Genomic DNA, 23,747 nt, shown 5'->3' on the forward strand with positions numbered 1-23,747 from the left:
TATTGAGTTATGCCTAGGCTGTGGATGTCTGTTGGGCCCATCCAAATTAATTGTTCTCCGAATAACCACATGAACTCTGGCAGGTCACTGCTGGAGGGCACTATCAAGGTATGATTGCGCCCAATTTTCTGAGATAAGCTCTTATTTCTATCCTCTTCATTAAATCAGGAATTGATTCAGTTCATTTCTGAATGCTGTAATGAAGTCAGTAATTACCGCACAGCATATTCTATGAGTATACAGGCTAACTCTCAATGTTTCCTGCTGGTAGATAGGCTTATAATTTCTACAGAGGTTCACCATTCTCCAGTCATAACTCTGAGAGGACCCCTGAAGGAAAGCCGTTAACCACTGCTTCTCTGGTCTTTGCATCAATTTTCTGTCAAAATTAGGAGATTGGAAAAAGCCCCATGAAAATTTCAAGCGTTAACATGTCAGTGCTTGCTGACAAATGTCAATACCTATCAAGTCCATCACTACTATTACCCAGGTCTGGCTGTTAAATCACCTCCAGAAACACATCACCTATTTTATACCTTCAATTTCATAAGCCTTTCTTAAGATTTGCATGATTTGATTTGCGTCACCACTGCCAGTGAAGGGAATGTTGAGGTTACTTTGACCTTCAGCACCAAATCCTATATAACTTCTTGCCTTAAAATGGTAACTCTTGTGTAATTCTTGTGTTGTCAACTTTCTTGGGTGGCCTTGTCAGATTCACTTTACGCTGATGGTTACTGCTTGATAATTTCTGGTTAGCATACATGTACAAGTAGATGATTTGAATGATACATTTACATTTTAACTTCCTTCCCACTTTGCAGGGGAAAAACATTCCTCCCGGCCCTAACTGCTACCAGCAACACTTCCAGGGAGATGTCTGAAAATCTTGGAGTGGTAACCTCTCCCCCCCCTTCCAATCACCTCCAACAAAGAGCACAGGAATAACTGAAGATGAAAGCGTGAATCAAATTCAGTAAACGTAATCTTCTTTTAAGATGTGTATTCAATGTTCGGATGTGCTGCTCCTAAACTCCTGCCACAAATCACACAGAGGAAGTGGATGGCATTCTGCTGCTGACACGACTGGCTGGACAATCCACCAATCAGTGTAATAAAGTCACGTACTTAAACTCTGCAAGGCCTCATGCATATATCGGCACCCCGCAACCTCCGTACCCCACCCCCAACACCCTGCCATGCACTGATAGCACTGTTCGTCAAAATCAACTCCAAGAAATGTGAACTTATCTTTAGTTATCATTCATAATTTCCTTCACCTTCAGTAAGATTTCTTATTTCATCTTTTTTCTACTGAGAATTTATTTAATACCTTTGCACCTTTTCATCAATGCTGCTTATACTAAGACAATTTGTTCAACGCCTGACTAACTATTAAACATGGCTAAATTTGTGATGAATCTTTATTTACTTCCTTATTTGCTATATTCATCAAGCCTTGCAATTTGTTTTAGATGAAATGCTATTTGAGATCCTTTGCCCGCTTGTTAAGATATTTTTTAAGATACCTCAGGGATTTATCATTTTCCCTTGTACATCACACTTTCCTACATACGTTGTTGGAATCTGAAGACTTACTTTTAGCTTACTTATAGCTTCATTAATTTCATTTACAAATACTCTGAACAGGAGAGGTCCTGGGAATGTACCCTTGGGTTCCTTACTTGTCACAGTTGTCCAATTAAAATGACTGCCATTGATCAAACTCTGTATCTGTGCAATTTATTATCCAATATATTACTTCCTCCTTTGTCCCAAGTGCTTTCACTCTGGACATAAGCTTTTTGACAGGCAACTTATCAAGTGCCTTCTGAAAGATTGGGAAGAAACATCCACCACTTAATCCTTTTCAATCAATTTGGTTACTCACTCAAAAGAACTAAAATACATTTGTTTGAATAAACTGTCATGGAGAGGGTGGGGGTTAATTTAAACAGGAATAATTTCTCCTCTCACCATCGATCCAGAAACAAAAAAAAGTGTTTTTTGATTTGTTTCCTGCTTTAAAAGCGGTGGTGTATTTCCCAACTCTCAATTTTGGTTTGATACAATTTTCTATTAATTTCCCCACAGCAGGTGCGAGAGGATGAACTCTTATTTGCACACACTCAAAATGTGGAAAGGAAGGTCGCAAGGTCACCCCCATAATTAGTCAGTAAAGAGAGGGCTGGGAAAATGAAGGATTTACTGTATAGAGACCACAGAGAAAATAAATATTGGTTTACATGAGTTTCAAGAGTCCACAATCACAGTCCAAAGAGGTATTCCTTCACGGAGGTTGGTTGGCTGAAAACAAGTGTTGTAGAATTCACTTTCCAGTGGTGTGGGCTTCATCAGATGAGATTGGCAACGGAGAAGAAACACTCTTGTAGGCAATGGCACAGAATTACCAGTGGGAGCACAGTGGTTAGCACTGTTGATTCCCAGCTTAGGTCACTGTTTGTGTGGAGTCTGTAAGTTCTCCCCATGTCTGCATGGGTCTCCTCTGGGTGCACAGGTATCCTCCCACTCGTCCCGAAAGACATGCTTATTATGTGAACTGGACATTCTGAATTCTCCCTCAGTGTAAAGGCGCCGGAATATGGCAACTCGGGGATTTTCATAGTAACTTAATTGCAGTGTTAATGTAAGCCTACCTGTGACACTAATAAAGTTTATTACTATCGAAGCAGAGTGGATGGGGCCAGCTGTTTCACCTGGGCAGAGCTCCTTATCTCTGAAACTGCTGGTGAGATGATGAAAACCAGACTGAACTCTTCAGCTCGGCAAGACAATATTATCGGTCCAACAATCCAGAGACCTCAACACCTGGCCTACACCAAAGGATGTGTATCCATTGTGTTGAATGTGGCTAGATTTCAAAGGTTGGTAACTGTCTCAGCCATTACAAACTGAACGAAAGCTTGGATAGTCTTTTGGTTTAACAGACCACCAGTCTCCTTCTGAGGATTTGTAGATGGCCTTTGTATAGTTCTCTTTGAAGTTGGGCTGTGCAGTCTCCAGCTGGTTATTTGTGGCTCCTCAGAGATAATGAGGTGTGAGTTTTCCTAAAACTGCCAAGTTGCTTCTTTTGTTCAGGTCACAGGTAGTCATATATTCAGCAACTTGAATGTTTTTTGTTCAGTTTTGTTTTGAAATAAGAAATAGCAATATATTTATATGTTATAAAAATACACAGTGTGAGGTCTTAGCCCCTCAGAAAAATGAAATATTTACTGAGATGAATTATTTTATCACTTCAAATATTCTTGATTTGTTTTCTCTACATAGACTTGATTGTGTTCCAACTGTGCATGTTAAACTAACAGTTTAAAATTAGTCAGGATCATGATTCTGGTCTTTTATTTGGAAATAAATTGTTATATGACAGTCAATATTAATATTAATACTATAATATTTAACGAATTATGAAAAGTTCAGTCTCAGTTCTTCCTTCTTGAATCTTTCCTTACCTTTTGTCGACATGCACTTTTGGATTCAATCTATTTGGTCCAAATGTGTAATAAATATTCAATATTTTAAGTTTTTAAATAATTACTTAAGACTTCCGGTAGAGACTGGTGGGAGAACGTCACATATAGGATAGCTCCCGCTATGGTCTTTGTTTTTTGGACTTTTTAACCTGGTTCTCATGGATTTTGGTTACCAAAACCATCCCATCCGTAGGATAACGAAATATGCCAAGAAGGCTGGTGGCAAGAAGAGTGAAGGGTATAATCCTTTGACGAAGGAGCCGTTCGGAGGAGGAGGAGCAGTCTCTGTCAGGGAGAGAACCTGAGAACATCTAAGACACTCAGAAGGTAAGAAGGTAAGTAAGTGATTTTTACTCATTTTTACTTTTATACCTTTTTCAAATTGTGTGTGTCGGGGGGAAACTGAAGTGACATCACAGAAAAGCTGTGACCTGAGTGGCTGGTTGGGAATCTACACTAAATTAAAAAAATTAAGCATTGGTAACTAATTAAACATAATTACTTAATTATAATTTCGAGGGGTATCTAAGCCAGAGATCGGAGAGTACTATATTTAGCTTTCGCATTTATATTAGAAATCTAGTGCTAGGAAACAGATAGTTAACAGTAACTTTGAAAAAAAATTTCAAAATAGAAACATTTAAAAAAAACACTTTTAATTTTAATTAATTGACGCAATGTCAGTTAGAGGGGTGTAGTGCTCTGACTGTGAGATGTGGCAGGTCCGGGAGGCTTCCAGCAGCAAGTGTAACAAATGGCAGCTCCTCACAGATTGCGTGGTTCGGTTGGAGCAGCAATTGGATGCACTTAGGAGCATGCAGGTGGCGGAAAGCGTCATAGATGGAAGTTATAGAGACGTGGTCACACCCAAGGTGCAGGCAGAGAGATGGGTGACCACCAGAAGGGGCAGGCAGTCAGTGCAGGAATCCCCTGTGGTTGTGCCCCTCTCGAACAGGTATACCGCTTTGGATACTGTTGGGTGAATAGCCTATCAGGGGAAAACAGCAGCAGCCAGAGCAGTGGCACCACGACTGGCTCTGATGTTCAGCAGGAAGGGTCAAAGTGCAGAAGAGCAATAGTCATAGGGGACGCTATCGTCAGGGGCACAGATAGGCACTGCTGTGGATGTCAAAGAGACTCCAGGATGATATGTTGCCTCCCTGGTGCCAGGGTCCAGGGTGTCTCAGAATGGGTAACGGGCATCCTGAAGGGGGAGGGCAAACAGGCAGAGGTTGTTGGACATATTGGTACTTACGACATAGGCAGGAAGGGGTATGAGGTCCTGCGGCAGGAGTTCAGGGAGTTAGGCAGAAAGTTAAAAGACAGGAACGCTAGGGTTGTAATCTCAGGATTACTCCCTGTGCCACGTGCCAGTCAGGCTAGAGATAGGAAGATAGAGCAGCTAAACACGTTGCTAAACAGCTGGTGTAGGAGGGAGGGTTTCTGTTATCTGGACCACTGGGAGCTCTTCCGGGGCAGGTGTGACCTGTATAAGAAAGACGGGTTGCATCTAAACCGGAGAGGCTTAAATATCCTGGCCGCGAGGTTTGCTAGTGTCACACGGAAGGGTTTAAACTAGTATGGCAGGGGGGGTGGGTACCGGGGCAATAGTACAGAAGGTGAAAACATTGAGGGAGAACGAGGGAATAGGGCCAATATGGCTCTGAGGAAGAGCAGACAGGGAGATGTTGTTGCAAACAGTGGGACTGGTGGTCTGAAGTGCATATGTTTTAATGCAAGAAGTATAACGGGTAAGGCAGATGAACTTAGAGCTTGGATTAATACTTGGAACTATGATGTTGTTGCCATTACAGAGATCTGGTTGAGGGAAGGACAGGATTGGCAGCTAAACGTTCCAGGATTTAGATGCTTCAGGCGGGATAGAGGGGGATGTAAAAGGGGTGGCAGAGTTGCGCTACTGGTTAGGGAGAATATCACAGCTGTACTGCGGGAGGACACTTCAGAGGGCAGCGAGGCTATATGGGTAGAGGTCAGGAATAAGAAGGGTGCAGTCACAATGTTGGGGGTTTAACTACAGGCCTCCCAACAGCCAGCGGGAGATAGAGGAACAGATAGGCAGACAGATTTTGGAAAGGAGTAAAAGCAACAGGGTTGTTCTGATGGGAGACTTCAACTTCCCCAATATTGGGCGAGATTCTCCGACCCCCCCCCGCCGGGTCGGAGAATCGCCGGGGGCTGGCGTGAATCCCGCCCCCGCTGGTTGCCGAAGTCTCCGGCACTGGAGATTCGGCGGGGGCGGGTATCGCGCCGGTTGGCGGGCCCCCCCTGCTCGATTCTCCGGCCCGGATGGGCCGAAGTCCCGCCGCTAAAATGCCTGTCCCGCCGGTGTAAATTAAAACACGTACCTTACCGGCGGGACAAGGCGGCGCGGGCGGGCTCCGGGGTCCTGGGGGGGGCGCGGGGCGATCTGGCCCCGGGGGGTGCCCCCACGGTGGCCTGGCCCGCAATCGGGGCCCACCGATCCGCGGGCGGGCCTGTGCCGTGGGGCACTCTTTCCCTTCCGCCTCCGCCACGGTCTCCACCATAGCGGAGGCGGAAGAGACTCCCTCCACTGCGCATGCGCGGGAGTGCCGTCAGCGGCCGCTGACGCTCCTGCGCATGCGCCACCCGGAAATGTCATTTCCGCGCCAGCTGGCGGGGCACCAAAGGCCTTTTCCGCCAGCTGGCGGGGCGGAAATTCGTCCGGCACCGACCTAGCCCCTCAATGTTGGGGCACGGCCCCCAAAGATGCGGAGCATTCCGCACCTTTGGGGCGGCGCGATGCCCGTCTGATTTGCGCCATTTTGGGCGCCAGTAGGCGGACATCGCGCCGTTTCCGGAGAAATTCGCCCATTGACTGGGACTCACTTAGTGATAGGGGCTTGGACGGGGCAGAGTTTGTAAAGAGCATCCAGGAGGGCTTCTTAAAACAATATGTAGATAGTCCAACTAGGGAAGGGGCTGTACTGAACCTGGTATTGGGGAATGAGCCCGGCTAAGTGTAGAAGTTTCAGTGGGGGAGCATTTCGGGAACAGTGACCACAATTCAGTAAGTTTTAAAGTGCTGGTGGACAAGGATAAGAGTGGTCCTCGGGTGAATGTGCTAAATTGGGGAAGGCTAATTATAACAATATTAGGCGGAAACTGAAGAACCTAGATTGGGGGTGGATGTTTGAGGGTATATCAACATCTGACATGCGGGAGGCATTCAAATGTCAGTTGAAAGGAATTCAGGACCGGCATGTTCCTGTGCGGAAGAAGGATAAATACGGCAAATTTCAGGAACCTTGGATAACGAGAGATATTGTAGGCCTCGTCAAAAAGAAAAAGGAGGCATTTGTCAGGGCTAGAAGGCTGGGAACAGACGAAGCCTGTGTGGAATATAAGGAAAGTAAGAAGGAACTTAAGCAAGGAGTCAGGAGGGCTAAAAGGGGTCACGACAAGTCATTGGCAAATAGGGTTAAGGAAAATCCCAAGGCTTTTTACACGTATATAAAAAGCAAGAGGGTAGCCAGGGAAAGGGTTGGCCCACGAAAGGACAGGCAAGGGAATCTAAGTGTGGAGCCAGACGAAATGGGCGAGGTACTAAATGAATACTTTGCATCAGTATTCACCAAAGAGAAGGAATTGGTGGATGTTGAGTCTGGAGAAGGGTGTGTAGATAGCTTGGGTCACATTGAGATCCAAAAAGACGAGGTGTTGGGCATCTTGAAAAATATTCAGGTAGGTAAGTCCCCGGGGCTTGATGGGATCGACCCCAGAATACTGAAGGAGGCTAGAGAGGAAATTGCTGAGGCCTTGACAGAAATCTTTGGACCCTCACTGTCTTCAGGTGATGTCCCAGAGGACTGGAGAATAGCCAATGCTGTTCCTTTGATGAAGAAGGGTAGCAAGGATAATCCAGGTATTACAGGCCAGTGAGCCTTACGTCAGTGGTAGGGAAATTACTGGAGAGAATTCTTCGAGACAGGATCTACTCCCATTTGGAAGCAAATGGACATATTAGGGAGAGGCAGCACGGTTTTGTGAAGGGGAGGTCGTGTCTCACTGTAACTTGACAGAGCTTTTCGAAGAGGTCACAAAGGTGATTGATGCAGGTAGGGCAGTGGATGTTGTCTATATGGACTTCAGTCAGGTCTTTGACAATGTCCCTCATGGCAGACGTGTACAAAAGATGAAGTCACACGGGATGATGGATATAGAACTGGCTAGGTCATAGAAGACAGAGAGTAGCAATGGAAGGGTGCTTTTCTGATTGGAGGGCTGTGACTAGTGGTGTTCCGCAGGAATCAGTATTGGGACCTTTGCTGTTTGTAGTATATATAAATGATTTGGAGGAAAATGTAACTGGTCTGATTAGTCAGTTTGCAGACGACACAAAGGTTGGTGGAATTGCGGATAGTGATGAGGACTGTCAGAGGATACAGCAGGATTTAGATTGTTTGGAGACTTGGGCGGAGAGATGGCAGATGGAGTTTAATCCGGACAAATGTGAGGTAATGCATTTTGGAAGGTCTAAGATGCGTGGGGCAAGGTTTAGAGGAGATGTTTTTACACAGAGGGTAGTGGGTGCCTGGAACTCGCTGCCAGAGTAGTTGGTGGAAGCAGAGACGATAGTGACATTTAAGGGGCATCTTGACAAATACATGAATAGGATGGGAATAGAGGGATACGGACCCAGGAAGTGTAGAAGATTTTAGTTTAGACGGGCAGCATGGTCGGCACAGGCTTGGAGGGCTGAAGGGCCTGTTCCTGTGCTGTACTTTTCTATGTTCTTTGCGCTTTGATTAGGTGCCTGGACCTTGGAGATGACTGGCACATTTCTCCTGAAATTTCTCAAAGCTCAGCCTCCCCAATCCTAGCATTTAGGTGACAGGGGTATTGAGTGAATGCATGGTACCCGCGTCTGCATCCTCATGGGGCACCTCAAAGATATTGTGACTGATAATGCGATGGGTGATGTTAGACTTTGCCATGAAGCCTTGCATTGGGGATCACATAAGTGTATCCTGTATGATGGTAACTCTTGTATGAGTATTGAAGTTCAATGTTGGGACTCCCATCAGTGGCAGTGAACATTAACTATGCAGATTTCATTGGCACAGCTGACTTGTCAATCAAGGGTGACTTAACTTATCAGACAGATTACTGCCTCTTGTGGCAGACAAGGCAGAGCTGATTGGAAGGAAGCCTGTCTGTCTGGAATTTGTACGTTCTCCCCGTATTTGTGTGGGTTTCCTCCGGGTGCTCGGGTTTCCTCCCACAGTACAAAACTGTGCAGGTTATGTGGATTGGCTGTACTAAACTGCCTCTGAGTCCAAAAAAGGTTTGGTGGGGTTAGGGATAGGGTGGGTGCATGGATCTGGGTGGGATGCTCCTTCAGAGAATTGGTGCATACTCAATGGGCCGAATGGCCTCCCTTTGCACTGTAGGGATTCTATGGTTCTATGAATTAGCTTTACAAGTACAAACCTAGATGACATCCATATTTTCCATTTCACAGCCCTACACACTAATTTCTAATAGATAAACTTTGCGTGATAAGTGGAATAGAAATTCAATAGCGTTTAACCCCTTGGTCCTCTGCGTGAGTGTGGGGTTCTACTCACAGTTCAGTTATGCTTCCTCAATTGTCAGATTCTTCATTCCTCATGAGGCAGGGATGTAACTCGTTCTTAAGAACCCTACTCTGCCTTTGCGGTCCGGCCTCTCATTGGATCCCAGCCAGGAACCTCACAATCACTTTGAGTGCTAACCATCAGTATTCACCCCCTCCCACCCACTTTCCAGCTCCCGTTAAGCATGGGCAGTTCCTCAGCGGTGATTTGGTCTCAAGCCCAGCAAGGAGGACACAGGAAGTGATGCCAGCATGCCAGCCTCTAGACCCCCTTAAAGCAAGGGGTACCCTGAAGTGAATGAAATGTAAGGCCTGCTAGCGCCCCCTCCCCCCCAGATTGAGTGACTGAATTCCAGTCCCGACTTAACTGTGTCCTGCTCCGGTGCACCCTGAGCAATGAAGACCATGGAGAATTATGCCTGCCTGATTGTTCACCTCCTATATCCCCCCAGAGCTAAGGCCGCCAGGTTCACACTTTTGTAAACCTGTTGTAAATGATGGCAATATGATGACACGCTGGCGCCCAGTGAATATTCTGTGAGCGGGGCAGGTCTGGAGAGAGTGCTCGTTAACGACTTGGGTTCCCAGGCTCCCGGGGCATGATTCACACTACTCTAGCGGAGAGGAGGCTGAAAATTCTAAATTCTCTTCAGAATTTGAACTAGTTATTCATGGGTGGAGAGTGTGGGCTCAAAATCACCCCTTATATGTGAATCCACCTGATGAACTTAACATTTAATATATGGCATCAACACACATTTATAACAGTCGCTTGAATATGAACATGTGTGTACCTGGAAAACTGATAGCATGATAAATCTTACAAAGGAAACTTTCAGTAATAAATGCCTTGTTACTGTGCCAGAACAGGTTCTCCATCGCAATGAGGAGTCAGATTTTTGACAGAACCCATCAAGAGTTGATTAAGTATTTGGAATGGGTAATCCTATTTCCATGGTGGTCAACTGTCAGCTTGAATATCAGAGGGGAAGACATTGTGGACCACGCTATTAAATTTGAGCAGAGGATTGCAGTGGACTTGTGAGAGCTCAGGGACAGAAGTACCTTATATTTATCCAAAATTATTCCATTGGCACATCTGTCAGAGCTAACAAGTTGTGATTGAAAGGCATCAGAACGTTTTCATTCTATGGGGTATCCCTAAGGAAATTGTCAAGGATAACTGGCACTCTTAATGGTTTCTGAGTTTCAAGCTTTCACTCCTCAGCATGATTTTATGTATACCACTACCCGTTCTCATTATATGTAGGATAGATGGGTAGGCTAGAGGCAGTCAATACTGGAAAAGAATTAAAACACTCAAGAGTCCTTACCTGCTAAGTTACAGAGCAACACCAAACCCTGGCACAGGTAAAAAGTCTAGTTCAGTTAATGGTGTGACAATAAACTCATGAGTCACTTCTATGCTCCTACTGCTGAGATGAGACAGCTTTTCATTTTAAACGAATGTTCAGAAAACCACAAGCTATATATTCAGGATGTGCTTTCTGCAAGCACAGTGCCAACAGAAGCAAACACCGTGGAATCTCCCCTCAAAGCATGTACATTGAACAAAATTTCAAGGCAAGATGGCCAAACAAAGACCCGATGAAGTGAATAAGAAAGTGAATGAGGCTAACCAAAGAATTTTAACTTTACAATATTCTGTGAGTACTTATCCAGTTATAATCTGGTGACCAAAGAAAGCCAGAAAAAAGACACCCTTGAGTCTGATCTGCCTTTGCACAAGATCATGATGACTCTATTGTTTCAGCTGTACCTTTCTGCACTAACCCCATATCTCTTGATTTCTTTCATATCCAAAGTTCTATTGACGTCTGACTTGAATATACTGAATGACTGAGCATCTGGATATCATTGGTGTCTCGAATTTAAACATTTCTCAACATTTTTTGTGAAGACATTTCTTCTCATCTTATTTCTAAATGGTCGATCCCTTATTCTGAAGTTGTGACCCCCGAGGGAGAAACATCCTCTCAGTCTATGTCCTGTAAAGTCCCTTTGGAATTTTACCTGCCTCAATGAGATCACCTTTGATTCTTCTCAACACTCGGGAATAAGAGTATATTCTACTCAATCTCTCTTCATAGGACATAGGCCTCACTCCAGGAACCAGTCTAGAATCCCTACAGTGCAGAAGGAGGGCATTCGGCCCATCAAGTCTACATCAACCCTCCTAAAGAGCACCCCACCTAGGCCCCCTCCCCCACCCTACCACCATGACCCCATCTAACGTCTTGGACACAATGGGACAATATATCATGGCCAATCCATGCACATATTTAGATTGTGGGAGGAAACTGGAGCACCTGGAGGAAACCCACAAGAACCAAAACCACTGAACTCCAGATGTGGTCTCACCAAGGCCCTATATAATTGCAGTAAGACTTCTTTACTCCAATCCCTTTCTTAAGTTGGCTAACACATGATTTACTTTCCTGCTAACTTGCTATACCTGCATGTTAAAGTCCTGAAAAACTCCACACAAGATCCAACATTCATATGATACACAGGACACCCACAGTCAGCCTGCCATTCAAAGTTTGTGTCTTAGCACCTCCTAAGTTAGGACAAGGGACACGTATCTGTTTGCTCTTCCAGTGTCCTGGAGCACTATTACATGCAGCTATGTTGTAATTTTACTTTGTCTTATACCATCACAAATGCATTCTTTTCCAGAAGTTATCATGGTATATTCATCTTGGAGTCATCTGTGCCATCCTTATTTAAAAGGAATTTCTCTTAAGATTTCTCCAACAGTGACGGCTCACAGCTTCTTTATGCCAACCACAGACAGAAACAGGACACAGGGGCAATAAAGTCCATTCTACAATTAAAATAGTTACCGACATTAACAGGGATCTTTAAACAGGAGTTCAGTTGTCTTGATCAATCAAGGTTGTCTTACACCACACACAACCACAGAGGATTTATGAATAATGGTCATCCTCTACATGCTGCACAATTTTGTACTGTGAAGTGACTCCACCTTAGAGACTGACAAGAATGGCAAAACAAAATCATTGTATCACAAGAGGATTACGATGACAATTATGACCATTGAATGTTAACGTCCTGAAAAACTCCACACAAGATCCAACATTCATATGATACACAGGACACCCACAGTCAGCCTGCCATTCAAAGTTGCTGATTCAATTATCACCATTGAATCAGCAATGTAGCACAAAATTCTGGTACAGTAAGTATTAACTTAAAGTGCAATCCAATGAGCACCAGTGTTATATTTTTGTGTAATATTTGCTGGCAATGCCCAAAGTGGCTTCGATTAGTTTCTCCTCTAACTTCCAGTTTCCCATTTCATTATATATGAAGAGAACTCTGGGCAAGTAATCTGTTAGCCAGAGGGAGAGTGCTGTTTCAGAGATAAGATACCGCAGAGTTTTTTTTTTAAGGGCTAGACTGGTAAATGATGCCATTGTAATAAAGTGCCATCAAAATTTCCATGTACAGGAATAAAAAGTCGAATTTACGGTGTTCCTCCCACCGTCTATAGAAGATGGAACAGTGCTGGCACCATCCAGCAAAACTGGTAGCAAATCCAGAAATCAATGTTGGACCTGAAAAAAGACCAAGGTAACAAAATCCATTCGGAATTCATAAAAAGTTAGGAGCCATACTGCTAGTGTTGTGCTGTGATACTTACTGCAGTTGGACCTCCTATTCCGTATAGTGAAGCCGCTTTGGACTACTGTTCCTTGGCCTGTCCCGGCATCTGTCCGTCCTGATAGAAATTTGGGTGTTGATGTTCTCTGCATTCACAATCTGATTGTGGATGTTGCAAGAGTATCATTAGCTTGGTAATTGAGGATAGTTTCTATCTCCGTGATTGAAGTTAGGCTTCTTCTTTAAATAACCAAGAGGTTAAAATAAATGAACTGTGAGTGCTGCCGTAGTGGGCAACAACCTCAGTGATCCTATGCCCCAGTTGCTGATCACCTAGGTATCGATGGAATGAAAATCCTTGAGGTTCATGAATGAGATTGAGTTTCTGCGATATGAATGAGTGTCATCAGTAACTCCTTGAATTGTGGGGAAACCTGTAATGTAAGAGAATTGGCCTGTCCTGTAATTTTGCTATTGTCTTCTTCTGCAATAAAGTGATTGTGGATCTTTGCGCTGCCGAACAAAGCTTAAGTGGTGTAATACTTAACAGTGAATTGATGTTGGAGTAATTCACTGTGACATTCTGGAAGGAATCAGAGGCATAGAAGTTAAAGGCAGTTACGTCCTTGACTGATTCTTGTGAAGCATCCATTGTGTTTGAAGTCCTCCGCAGGTCAGTTTGCTTCACCTGACACAACCTTGTGGGATTGAATTTTAATTGCTGTTTCTTCAGGAGCATTTTTCACTCAAACTAGAGGCTTTCTATGAAACTGTGTGCCATGCAAGGAGTCCAATGTTGATGAGAAATGCTCCTGTGGCATTTTCCGGACCCAGTTGTCCAAAGCTTGCTTGATGTAAAAAATCTATTATTTCTTAAAGCTGGTAAAAAATGATGTTCTCCTGTGGTTCTGCAGATTTTAATTTTTTTAAAAATATTCCCACCATTTGCTTAACTCCTGCATTATTCAAAGTCATTATAAATAAAAACTTGGCACAATGGGTAGCACGGTGACACAGTGGTTAGAATTGCTGCCTCACAGCGCCAGGGACCCAGGCTCAATTCCGGCCTTGGGTGTCGGTCTGTGTGGAGTTTGTAAGTTCTCTCTGTGTCTGCATGGGCTTCCTTCGGGTGCTTCGGTTTCCTCCCAGAGTCTAAAGATATACAGGCTAGGTAGATTGGCCAAGATTAATGAACAGGCGCCGGAATGTGGTGACTAGGGGCTTTTCACAGTAACTTCATTTGAAGCCTACTTGTGACAATAAGCGATTTTCATTTCATTTTTTCATTATTGCGTGAGGTCAGGGGGATAGGGCGGAGGAGTGGACCTTGTAGAGTGCTCTTTTGGAGTGTCGGTGTAGACTCAATGGGCCAAATGGCCTCCTTCTGCAATGTTAAGATTCTCTGCATCTATGTTTCAATCAGGCTTTGTGTATTTAATTACACTGTTGCACCATGTTCAATAACAGCATGCTTGGCCATGCCTCCCCTTTGTGCTTGTGATTTTCTGTGATTCCCTTGTGCAGGAAATGAGCAGTCTGTTTGCAGGGTTTCACTCACTTTCACTGGGGGATCTGCTTGAATTCCTGAGACCTCAAATTGTGATGGATTTGGATTGGAATTCACCACATCTGGTGTTGTTGTAGCTGAATGAACCTGCTCATTTTCTGACACAGCTTCTGTTACTTGCCTAGGGATGCTGCCGAGCTACAATCTTTTGTCTGAGAGGGCAGACTGTAAAATTTATGAATATATATGTGATCGTCCAGTATACTGAAGATGGCCAATCGAACAGCTTTAAGAATGAATGTTGCATGTGATTCATGAGAGATCTTTCCTCTCATTTAGTTCAATTGATACTTTACACAAGGGATAAATCATTGATTTCATTGCGGGATCAGTAGTGATATATTTAAATTCTTCAAAGCATCCAGCCATTTCATCAAAACACTCAGGATACATTAGTGCCAGGACTTCCTTGCTTCTGATCAGAGGGTGCTGTTTAGTGGGTGTCAGACCATCAACCCTCAGTGTTGCCTCCTTCTTCTCATGGTCTCATGATTCACTGCAGCTCTACACAACTGCTCAACCCAGATTAGCAGGACTATCCGTTCTAGTGATGTAGAATATTTAATGAACGTCTTTTACTTTGCATGTCCCTCAAATCTGGGTTGTTCCTAGCTGTTGAACATCAGTTAACCAATATGCTAATGAGTAATCCAGGAGACATGAAGAAGAAGAATAAACAGGTTTATTTTGCATCAAAAGATAAAGCTGCTACCACGGCGGATGGCACTAATTCCCCAGTCCGGGATGATCATAATTCCTGGTCTGGATTTGGGAGCAACATTTAAGAGATCACTAACTAGTCTCAGCGACCAGATCTCCACCCCCTACCACAGGAACTCATATTCGACAAGCCCCACGGGATAATCGATCAGTGATCCATTTAGAATGGGTGGCAACCAAGATTAAGAACATCGATCTCACAAATGGCCTGGTGAAGTCCGCATGTGCCCGTACCCAAGATCTCTCTCACCTAGCCCACAAGTGCAGCGAGGCCGAAGGTAGGAGCTTCTTGTTCTCCTGGCACAATGGGCATTGTTTCACCAAGTTCTCGATATCAGTGCCAAGACCGGGCCATCACATGTAGCTCCTTGCGAGCATCTCCATCTTGGAGATCCCTGGGTAACCATTATGTAGCTCCGTAAAGATTGGGCGCTGGCCTGGGCAGGGGATGTCCACGGGCTCCCCGTAGGATGCTGCTTCCATGCACAATGCTTGGTGTTTGGATGGGAAGAATTTCATATCCTCAGTGGGGTGTCCTAGAATTCTGCCACTTATGATCATGTGGCGCAGTTTTGTCAGCGTGAAGTCCTTCTGGATCTACACCTGGACTTGTTTCTTGGATACAGGCAGGGTATCCAGGAAATTTAGTGTCATTATTACTTCTTCCATTATTTGCCAAGCTTGTGGGCAGTGGTAGGCAACTCAAGGTATCAGCGTTAACGATGTGTATGTCAGGGTGGTGTTCGACGAAGTATTCAGGCTGCTAAGAATAGTGCCCAATGTTAGATCTGAGCTGAGGCGATGGGGGGAATCACTTTGTTCTCCTTTAAAAGGCCCAACAGGGGTTTATGGTCCGTGATGATCATTCAATAAGCCGAAATGATGAAATGTCTTCACTCCAAACATATGGCCAGTCACTCTTTTTCGATTAGGGCAAGCCTTGTTCCACATTTGCCAACGTTCTTGATGCATATGCAATTGGTTGCTTGGGGCATCATCCCACCAATGGGCGAGGACTGCCCCTATTCCGTACGGAGAGGCATCACATATTAGTACCAGCTGTCTTACATAGATACATAGAAGATAGGAGCAGGAGGGGGCATTTTTGCCCATCAAGCCTGCTCCGCCATTTATCACTATCATGGCTGATCATCCAACTCAATAGCCTAATCCTGCTTTCTCCCCATAGCCTTTGATCCCATTTTCCCCAAGTGCTCTATCTAGCCACCTCTTGAATATATTCAATGTTTTTGCATCAACTACTTCCTGTGGTAATGAATTCCACAGGCTCACCACTCTTTGGGTGAAGAAATGTCTCCTCATCTCTATCCGAAATGGTTTACCCTGAATCCTCAGACTGTGACCCCTGTCTGGACACAACCATTATTAGTAACATCTTCCCTGCATCTACCCTATCTTGTCCTGTTAGAATTTTAAAAGTTTCTATAAGATCCCCCCACATTCTTCTGAACTCCAGCGATAACAATCCTAAGCTAGTCAATCTCTCCTCATATGACAGTCCCACCATCCCTGGAATCAATCTGGTAAACCTTCACTGCACTCCCTCGAGAGCAAGGAAAAGGAGACCAAAACTGCACACAATATTCTGGGTGTGGCCTCACCAATGCCCTGTATAATTGCAGCAACACATCCCTGCTTCTGTACACAAAACCTCTCGCAATGAAGGTAAACATACCTTATTTACTGCCTGCTACACCTGCATGCTTACCTTCAGTGACTGGTGCACAAGGACATCCATTCAGGTAGCAATCTGCCTTCCTGTTTTTGCTTCCAAAGTGAATATCTTCATACTTATCCAAATTATACTGCATCTGCCATTGATTTGCCCACTCGTCCAACTTGTCCAGATTATGCTGTTGGATCCCTGCATCCTCATCACAGTTCACCCTCCCACCCAACTTGGTATCATCTGCAAACTTTGAGATGTTACATTTTGTTCCCTCATCCAAATCATCAAATCATTAATATATATTGTGACTAGCTGGGGTCCCAGCACCAATCCCTGTGGCACCCCACTAGTTACTGCTTGCCAATTTGAAAAGGACCCATTAAGTCCTACTCTTCGTCTCCTCTCTGACAACCAGTTTTCTATCCACCTCAATCCTTTTACCCAATCCCATGCGCTTTAATTTTGCACAATAATCTTATGCGGGACTTTGTCAATCGCCTTCTGAAAGTCCAAATATACCACATCGACTGGCTCCCCCTTGTCTTGTGGGATTGTAATGAGCCAAGATGTTCTATTTCAGTGGCTCCTGTGATTAGCAGGTTATCGAGGTACATTTTCACCTTAGACAGCCTGAAGGATATTTTGCATTACGTGCTGGAAAATGCCTCTGACGAGGCTCCAAAAAGCAGGTGGGTGTACTCATACAAGCCCCTATGGCTAGTGGACTGACAAGACTGATAGAGTGTTACTCGACACATGACTGCAGTGCAACAGTGCACATGGGATTCCAGGATACATATTCAGAGAACAATTAGTTCCTAGCTCTTGAATAACATAAAAATATACCGCGGCTTAATATCTCATTCAAATCACACTTGCTGATTACTACACTGGAGTGTCAGCCAAGATTTTATGCTCAAGTGTAAGCGAATCTCGAGAGTGGGACTTGAATCCACAGCCTCCTGACTCAACGGCTTAGTTCTACCAACTGAGCCAGAGTTGGTATTTAGTAAAGGTACTGAGTCACCAACTCATCAGCTACCTTAGAAATTGTGTGTAGCAGAGCTAATACTTTGCAGATAATTATATCAGACTCTCCGATGGGTTAATTTGCTTATGATCACTGGGTATAGCTGGAGATTTTTTTATGCCAGCCCTAAGATAGCAAAAGAGAATATTTTTCAAATCATGTAATCTTTCCACATTACACTCACTGTATGCAGCTTTATAACTTTAATCTGTCCTGAGCCCTTGCTGGGGCAAACATAAATTTTAGAGCTACAGTTTCCAGCAGCATATTACTCAAGATAAAAGTGATCTATCCCTTCCATCTTGACCCCCCCCCCCCATTTTTGTTCTTTGGTTCCCTTGGTTTGCCCCAATATAAACCCACCCCTCCCCTACAAAGCCATTGCTCCTTGTTTTTCAGTTTTGCTGCCACTGAGCACTGACATTTCTGCTCCTATTAACACATTCCACTATCTTACCTTCATGCCACCATTAGTGTATTAGATGAATCAGTCCTTAACACCCACTTTGCCTTTTGTCCATGACATCTTTGTCAATCTTTCCTGAGTTCCGACCTATCCCATTATGCCCCAACCCCTCTCCATCTATATAATTCATTACATTTCTAACCTTCCTCAGTTCTGCAAAAGTCATGGGGACTTGAACAATTAACTCTGCTTCTCTCTCCACAGATGCTGCCAGACCTGCTGACTTTATCCAGCATCTTGTGTTTTTATTATAAAAGGTAACAAACAGCTTTGATCTCAAATGTCTAAGTAACGGCATTCTCATTCTCATTTTGACTTAATTTTTATGATGACTCTTTTATTTAATAATAATAATATTTTTATTGTCACAAGCAGGCTTACATTAATACTGCAATGAATTTACTGTGAAAAGCCTCCAGTTGCCACATTCCAGCGCCTGTTCGGGTACACAGAGGGAGAATTCAGAATTCTCAGACGGGAGGGAATTGAACCCGCTATTTGGTTCTTCCTTTTGAAAAGACATATATGTTGACTATGATCTCATGATATATTCAGATTTCATAAAACATTAACCTTAGATAGTATAGCACAATCAGCCTTCACAAGTCCCTAATCAGCCTATGCTTGCGATATTATGAACGATAAAGCCCCAGCTTTATGCATTTGAGGCTAGTACGGCTGGTGGCAGTACCATTTTGACTCACTGTCTTGTGGCGCAAGGCATTTTAACCCTTAGGCTTCATTAATGCAGTTCAGGCCTCAGTCCTGCTTGAAGATGGGTGATGATGGGAGTGGGGTGGATAATACAGGAGGGTGCGATCAAGTAAGCAGCTCGTTTGGGAGAGCTACCAGATACCGTTAGGGTCAGGGGAGATGAGGACAGGTCAATATGCCGAAACCCTAGAATTCCCTACTTTAGAACACTCTGGGAGTATCTGGGACTGCAACAGTTCCAGAGGAGAGCCCACCACCGCCATCTCAAAGGCAATTAGGAATAGGCAATAAATCCTGGCCTTGCCAGTGATGCCAATTTTCTTTTCAGCATCACAACAAAATGTTCTCCTAGTGCCCCTTCTCACTCTAATTATCCACTGATTGTTGCTGTAAGCACTTTCAACAGATACATTCTGATTGTATTTGGTAGTAATTGGAAAGTGCTTCACTCTTTTTTTTTTTACTGCATTCGTATTTCACACTGGAACTATTTTCATGCAAATAACCGTCTCCCATCCTTCCATACAAGCCCTCATCAGATGGTAAAAGGAAAATGGATCAAATGAGTATGATATAGCCAAGATTATAGAGACATGGCAGCAGGGTGACCAAGGATGGGAATTGAACATCTAGGGGCATTCGGTATTTCGGAAGGACATGGTATGTCTCTATTAAAGATCTGTGGATCAAAAACAGATAGTGCAACAGCATTATGCAGAAGGGCAAAGTGAAATAAATACAAAATAAGGGTATCAGCAGGAAGGGTACTTACAGGGTCCTCTTGGGAACTCAAGGGGAGGGTTCCCGTTATGTGTGGTGGATGGGGGAGTGCACAGAGGCCATTGATGAGGAAACTTGCAGGCGCGGGGATAGGGAGGGGTGGAGGGGGCAGTCAGGGGGGGGACCTTGCAGGCACTGAGGAGCAGTGGACAGTGAGGGGGTGAGAGGGGAGTGAGGTGAGGGAATCCTGGCGAAACATCTGCAGTGGGGGGGAGCAGAACATCGGTGATACCTCCATGGTGGGGGTGGGGTGGATTCAATCTTCAGTTGTTGATGCACTATCAATTACGACGAGACGAGAGTAGAATGTAATCGAGGCTTTATTACACAGAGATGTGTGGCCTCCTACAGCAGCTTACGAAATGGCTGCTGTTCGGAGAGCACACACATTTATACTCTGCCTACTGGGCGGAGCCAGCAGGCAGGGATCTACCCCCGCACCTCCGTAATACCCATATATACAATATAATACAACAGTGGTGACTACCACAGTTGTGGCTACGTCTGATAAGGTTTCCTTCATACTAACAAAGTTCATTTTCAAAGACAAAACAGCATCTGCACAGGCAGACCACCTGGTGTCACAAATTCTTTTGATCGTCAAATGTGTTTTATTTGCCTGCTGCAAGTGTGATTGCAATATATTCCACAGATGCGTGGAAATCGAAAATAAAAAGCGGAGGTATTTTGAACAAAGACTAAAAATGTACAGCCCCCTCACAGGATTCAGCTTAAACGTTGCAGATGAAATCCAAAGAGTGACTGGAACATGGGATGAATAATGCACAGGGGCTTGCTTTGTTCAATCTTGCTTGTTGATCTGAACATTTTCCTGCCATATTTGCCGCATTATCGAAGCTCTGACAACACAAATTTTAATGTCCAAACGTAAATTTGCAATGATTTTCGAAACAGTTGTTTCTGGACACTCAGAAGTGCAGGCCTGTAGCTGGACAAAGCAGAGAAATTGCTCTACAACTTCACCATCGCTGGGCATATCTTAAAGTTAATGTTGCTTAGTTCAGAGACGTCTGTAATGGTGATGTGCTGAATAGTCGCATGAAAGGTGGCTCTTCCTTGGGAACTTCAAAATATGCCTTTTTAGCCCACAAATCGGACACCTGGGGCAAAATTCTCCCAAAACGGCGCGATGTCCGCCGGCTGGCGCCCAAAATGGCGCCAATCAGACGGGCATCGCGCTGCCTCAAAGGTCCGGAATGCTCCGCATCTTTGGGGGCTGAGCCCCAACATTGAGGGGCTAGGCCGACGCCGGAGGAATTTCCGCCCCGCCAGTTGGCGGAAACGGCCTTTGTTGCCCCGCCAGCTGGCGAGGAAATGACATCTCCGGCCGGCGCATGCGCGTGAGCGTCAGCGGCCGCTGACAGTTTCCCACGCATGCGCAGTGGAGGGAGTCTCTTCCGCCTCCGCCATGGTGGAGACCGTGGCGGAGGCGGAAGGGAAAGAGTGCCCCCATGGCACAGGCCCACCCGCAGATCGGTGGGCCCCGATCGCGGGCCAGGCCACCGTGGGGGCACCCCCCGGGGCCAGATCGCCCCGCGCACCCCCCCCAGGACCCCGGAGCCCGCCCACGCTGCCTTGTCCCGCCGTTCAAAAGGTGGTTTAATCCACGTCGGCGGGAGAGGCAATTTATCGGCGGGACTTCAGAGAATCCAGCGGGGGGGCCCGCCAACCGGCGCGGCCTGATTCCCGCCCCCGCCGAATATCCGGTGCCGGAGACTTCGGCAACCGGCGGGGGCGGGCCGGGTGGGTGGTGGGGGTGGGAGTTAGGCGTCCATTGTGTGCTGCAAGTGATCCACCATCTATTTGGTTCTCACCCTGACAACAAGAAGCTAATTTCAATACTGTGATAAATGTTAATGCTATTTAAGTTAGCATGGGCAATTAAATGTATTGAGGTGGATAGAAAACTGGTTGGCAGAGAGGAAACAAAGAGTACGGATTAACAGGTCCTTTTCAAATTGGCAGGCAGTAACTAGTGGTGTACCACAGGGATCGGTGCTGGGACCCCAACTATTCACAATACATATTAATGATTTGGATGAGGGAACAAAAATGTAACATCTCAAAGTTTGCAGATGATACCAAGTTAGGTGGGAGGGTGAAATGTGACGAGGATGCAGGGATCCTACAGCATGACCTGGACAGGTTGGGTGAGTGGGCAAATCAATGGCAGATGCAGTATAATTTGGATAAGTGTGAGGTTATTCACTTTGGAAGCAAAAACAGGAAGGCAGATTACTACCTGAATGGTTGTAAATTGGGAGAGCGGGACCTGGGTGTGCAGCGGGACCTGGGTGTCCTTGTGCACCATTCGCTGAAGGTAAGCATGCAGGTGCAGCAGGCGGTAAAGAAGGCTAATGGCATGTTGGCCTTCATTGCGAGAGGTTTCGAGTATAGAAGCAGGGATGTGTTGCTGCAATTATACAGGGCCTTGGTGAGGCCACACTTGGAGTATTGTGTGCAGTTTTGGTCTCCTTCTCTGAGGAAGCTGTTGTTGTTATCAAGCAATTGCAGCGAAGGTTTACCAGACTGATTCAAGGGATGGCGGGAATGTCATATGAGGAGAGATTGACTAGGTTGGGATTGTTCTCACTGGAGTTCAGAAGAATGAGGGAGATCTCAGAGATTTATAAAATTCTAACAGGACTAGACAGGGTAGATGCGGGGAAGATGTTACCAATGATGGGTGTGTTCAGAACCAGGGGTCACAGTCTGAGGATTCAGGGTAAACCATTTTCGTCAGAGATAACGAGACATTTCTTCACACAAAGAGTGGCGAGCCTGTGGAATTCATTCCCACAAGAAGTAGTCGATGCTAAGGGCGGGATTCCCGCCCTTGCCAGCTGCCGAATTCTCCGGCGCCGCGGATTTGGCGGGGGCGGGAATTGCGCCACGCCGGTTGCTGAAAGCCCCACCCCCCGCCAATTCACCAGCCCGCGATGGGCCGATGGCCGCCCGTTTTCGGCTGGTCCTGCTGACGTAAATTAGAGCAGATACTTACCAGCAGGACCTGGCTGCGCGGGTGACCTCTGGGGTCCTCGGGGGAGGGGTGGGGGGGGGGAGGGGGATCTGGCTCCGGGAGGTGCCCCCACGATGGCCTGGCCTGCGATCCGGCCCACCGATCCATGGGCGGGCCTGTGCCGTGGGAGCACTCTATTCTTCCGCGTCGGCCACTGTGGTCCTCCACCATGGCCGACGCGGAGATGAATCCCCCCTGCGCATGCGCTGGGATGACGCCAGGACATGCTGCCGCTCCCGCGCATGCGGCAACTCTCGCCGGCTGGTGGAGGCCCTTTGGCGCCGGTTGGCGTGGCGCCAAGCCCCTTCCTCGCCGGCCGGTGCGGCGCAAACCACCCCGGGGCCGGCCTAGCCCCTGAAGGTGCAGAGGATTCCGCACCTTTGGGGCGGCCCGCCGCCGGAGTGGTTCATGCTACTCCTCGGCGCCGGAGTTGCCCACCCCGCCGATTCCCACAGAATCCCGCCCTAAAGCTTTGAATATATTCAAGAGGTGGCTTGGGGAGAATGGGATCAAAGGCTACGGGGAGAAAGCAGGATTAGGCTATTGAGTTGGATGATCAGCCATGACCGTGATGAATGGCGCAGCAGGCTCGAAGGGCCAAAAGGCCTCCACCTTTTCCTGTATCTATGTCCTGATTTCTGTCCCTTTGAACTTGTTGTGCTTTCAGTTTGCCCACAAAGAATCGATGATCAGAGCTAGAATGACATCTTCATCGGCTCTGCACAGCAATGTGCTATGGCTCCCTTATCCTCCTCAACCTGCGCATACTAGTGCAGTACATCCTGCTGTCCTCCTCCATTGCTTCGTCTGTGTTAACCGCCCAGCATAGTTCCACTCCCATGACAGCCAGCAATGAAAAGAGCTTACTGTTCCACCTCTGCACTATTGTTTCTGGATTCCCCACGGGTCCATCCACATTTGAGGAAAGCTGTCATGTAGGATTATTTTTAGCAGGCAGACAACAACTTAATAGCACTAGTT

General features: G+C 45.8%; 1 protein-coding gene and 1 long non-coding RNA gene across 10 annotated transcripts in view; one reads left to right on the plus strand and one right to left on the minus strand.

The window, feature by feature from the left end:
- LOC140393116 (uncharacterized) overlaps positions 1-1,726 on the plus strand; it is an 86,786-nt gene extending 85,060 nt beyond the window's left edge. For all 5 annotated transcript variants that reach the window (XR_011935501.1, XR_011935498.1, XR_011935500.1 and 2 more), the window contains one exon: positions 825-1,726. This is a non-coding gene — a long non-coding RNA (uncharacterized lncRNA). The remainder of the gene's footprint in view (positions 1-824) is intronic.
- Positions 1-23,747, minus strand: part of tcerg1l (transcription elongation regulator 1 like) — a 1,041,679-nt gene that overhangs the window by 271,256 nt on the left and 746,676 nt on the right. The gene's annotated exons all lie outside the window — the stretch shown is intronic.

Source organism: Scyliorhinus torazame, chromosome 16, assembly GCF_047496885.1.
Source record: "Scyliorhinus torazame isolate Kashiwa2021f chromosome 16, sScyTor2.1, whole genome shotgun sequence".
Classification (NCBI taxonomy): Eukaryota; Metazoa; Chordata; class Chondrichthyes; order Carcharhiniformes; family Scyliorhinidae; genus Scyliorhinus; species Scyliorhinus torazame.